This window comes from Nannobrachium achirus (assembly GCF_963921795.1).
Source record: "Nannobrachium achirus genome assembly, chromosome: 18".
In the NCBI taxonomy this organism is placed as follows: Eukaryota; Metazoa; Chordata; class Actinopteri; order Myctophiformes; family Myctophidae; genus Nannobrachium; species Nannobrachium achirus.
The window spans coordinates 27,640,766-27,644,709 of NC_137825.1; positions in this window are offsets into that span (position 1 = coordinate 27,640,766).

Here is a 3,944-nt window from a genome sequence, read left to right on the forward strand (position 1 = left end):
CTACAAGCTCACAGCACATAGTGAGCTTGTTGATTGGCTATTTTCAAATAGCCGATGTATATAGGCTTAAAGTGGTTAAAATGTAAAGGTACATTTTGATGCTATATGCCCTGAAACCCCATCAAGGACCCCTGGTTGTCCCTGGACCGCACTTTGAGAACCACTGGTTTACACTGTATTCAAAACAGCTTGACCATAATAGTTTTTGTGAGTCATGACTCATGATACATTATAATGAAATGACCCAAATAATGACACCAGGTTGAAAGTGGTTAAAGTTAGACGACCCAAGGAGCCATGATCCAAAGCTGATGTTACTTCAGAAGACAGATTCATGCCTCATGATCTTCAGGAGCACCACAGAGATGTGGATCCCTAGCCTGGGGCCAGCCTATATACAATGCAGCTAACTAGTAACTAGTAACTGCGTATATCCCCTCCATGTTTTAACCATAGGTTTTAACATGTGTGGGGATGAAGTCTAGCTCCAGCTAGGCTAGTGGATCCCTCCATTCCACCTTGACCTTTTGCTGAATATCGCGTTGCGCCTCAGAATGCCATTTACTCTCGCAGCTAGTGAAATATTTAAGCTCCACTCTGTGCACACCCAGTGGCTGGACATGACTGTCCATGGCTCTATTTTGACGCATCGATTGTGGCCCCTAAATGAAACATGGCTCTGGGGTGATGTTGTCAACTCAACAGACTCAGGTGAAGAGCATTTAGGTGAGGCTTTCATAGTTTGCTTGGCATTTACTCTACTCTCAGAGACCTGCTCTGCAATCTAAACTCCATATAACCTCACCTGCCCCAGCTCATGGCCTAAACATTATCGGGGGGAAAGCGAAATAGCTGATGGCGTTTAGAGGCAAGCAACCTTCACGTCTGCTCTCAGCATATCTGTCTTCCAATCTCTTCCCATTCCGTCAGCCATTATACAGTCAGTGAGGGGAAACAGAGGATTGGTGATGGATGGCTCCCCTAATATTCCTCAGGGCGCCTGACTGACCAGACAGGCACGTGCACACATAGACACCAAAGTGGGCTTGAGCCCCTGCCCTTTTAACTGTCTGTAAAAAGTGCCCTGCAAAATAAATGCCCTCTTCCCATGCCATGCCTCGTCCAAACTCTCCTGAACTTGAATGCAGCATCTTATGTTGAAAGAATTGCCCTCTCTGTGTAAAAATCCATGCTGTACGTACGCCATCTCCAGTATTGACTTGATTATGCTTATAGTTCAGTGTGGTATCAAGCACCGAAAATAGCCGACCTCCAAGCTCACAACGCGTCGCAGTTGTGAGCTTGGAGGTCGGCTATTTTTGATGTTTTCACCAAAAGGCCATTTTAGAAATGTCAGCCCCTGCCTCTCTATCATTCTCTGCACGTCCCTGCACTGGCCTGTAGCAGAGAAAGAGAGAGGCACAAATGAGAGAGAGAGAGAGAGAGAGAGAGAGAGAGAGAGAGAGAGAGAGAGAGAGAGAGAGAGAGAGAGAGAGAGAGAGAGAGACATTCTCAAGCAGTGAGTCATGTTGGGGTGTTTTCCTCTCAGTCTGACCCAAGGTGTGTGTATGAAAATCACATCATATGACATGTACTGTAGTGCAAAACACTAAAACAAGATTATTACAGTGTAATACTTGTATACATGCTTATATGACTATAAATACATGTATAGATGGTGTGATTTGTAAAAAGAAAAAGTGTGTGTGGGGGGGGGGGGGGGGGGCATGGGGAGCATTTCCACGTTTCCCTATATTCTTAGACAAATAGCAGATATACCGTAGGCTACAAGCTCGCCATGCATCGCATAATAAGCTTCTATAGGTCTGCTATTTTCAGCAAAATAAATAAAACATTAGAAAATCATTCAAATATCTGCCCAAAATATGGACACCAGGGTTTAATGTGCATGGTTCACATACAGTACAGGTTTTTATTAAACTGTTAAATTTAGTTTAGGAAACGCTTTGTTTAATTCAGCCTGATAAGAAGCAGGGATAAAACATATTCCCACCGGAGATAAAAATGAGGGGGACACCAAAAGCAGAAGCTTGGCAAATCCAACCCTGCATACATCTAAAGTTCCTACGTGGCTGCAATGCATTGGGAGCATATGACCTCCTAAATCGAGGTCTGCCGAAATACTTTCATGGTATTTCATAATGTTTCTAGGGAGCCAGATTGTTCACCATCATGAATAATGGTTCTTTGTCTGCCGTGATATGAAAAGGATAACGCCGGGGCAAAGCGTCCACGGCAGCCGCCTCCTAGATGACCCGCTTTCCCTTGCACTATTCTTCCATTTCAGTGTGGATTACAGATAAAATAGACCACGAGGAAACTTCTTCAGGAAGGCTTCTTCTTTAGACTAGTGTGCAGAGGTTCTCTCCAAATAGGCCACTGCCTATGCCGACGTTGAGTGTGGGAAGTAGGTTGCCTCCTAGAGTCAGGTTTTCAAAGGCGTGGAAAGGTTTGTATCAATAGGGCAGTCAGTGTTGATTTTGAATAACATTTCATTTAGTTTTAGTCACGTTTTAATTTTTGTCTAGTTTTAGTCGACTAAAATCGTATATTTAGTCGACTAAAACTAGACTAATTCTACAGTTGATTTTGTCGACAAAAATGTATTTTGGCCTTTGGCCTACACCTAACCCGGTTGCATGCTGAAAATAGCCGATCCACAAGCTCACAGCACGTTGTGAGCTTTTAGCTCTGCTATTTTCAGAGCGCAACACCTGAGCACAACCAAACATAAAATTACTTTTCTTTAGACTGGATCTCTTCTACACTAATCCCTCTCAAACATTATTTTGTATTTTTTTATATTTTAATGTTGTCCAGCACAGTTGTACTGCATGAGACCTTGTCTCCTGATAGGGCACACACAATGGGCAGCGCCAGAGTAGCACTAGACGCAAATGGTTTTAAAGGAATCTGGGGGCCCCCTTCACAACGCCGCGCCTCCTCTTCATCACTGAGACGTTACAATTAGTGCCTGAAAGTTAGCCAGGGCTCCAAGGGGCCAAAACAAATGCAGCCTTATCTCTACGGCCCAGAAGCTAGAGCTGTGACTCACAAACACGCGCACACATACACAAATACGCGTGCGCGCGTTCTCACACACACACACACACACACACACACACACACACACACACACACACACACACACACACACACACACACACACACACACACACACACACACACACACACTCTCTCTCTCTCTCTCTCTCTCTCTCTCTCTCTCTCTCTCTCTCTCTCTCTCTCTCTCTCTCTCTCTCTCAGGCAGTGGCAGAGATTAGAGAGGAGACTGGGCTTCCTATTATTAGAGCCGAGGTTTATGGTCGCCGAGAGCTGCAGGGAATCAGTGTGATTAAATTACACAGACGGGGAACATCAAACACAAGAGAAACTTGCAGGGCCCCCAGAGACAGCCCTGGGTTCTGGGGGCGCAGGGAACAGGCCAGCAGAAAGGTACCAGAGAGAGGAAGAGTGACTGAGAGGCGAGCCATGACTTTAGAGAATATTTTACTCGCTGCACTCACGATCATCTTCCTCCCCCGTGCCTGGTGTTCCACGGCACTCCCATAAGACACACATCTCATCTTTCTCGACTCTTAAAGATTTATACATCGTTGTACACTGGTTTCACTCAAAATCCAAAAAAAAAACTGTTATTAATCAAACATGCATATTTTGGGTATATTCATCATCATTCATTATAGGCACACAACACAAAAGGGCTAAGTGTCATTTCAAACAATTACTGAAAATTGCAAAAGATTTGCATCTCTACAAGCTCGGCTATTTTTGCCACACCATCGTAGGACAAGGTATAAAACAGGGCTTCAGTGCTTAAAGGAGTAGTTCACCCCCAAAATGACTTTTTTTCTATTGATTACTCATGCCATGGAGACTTAAGTTCAATAATATTTTTTGGT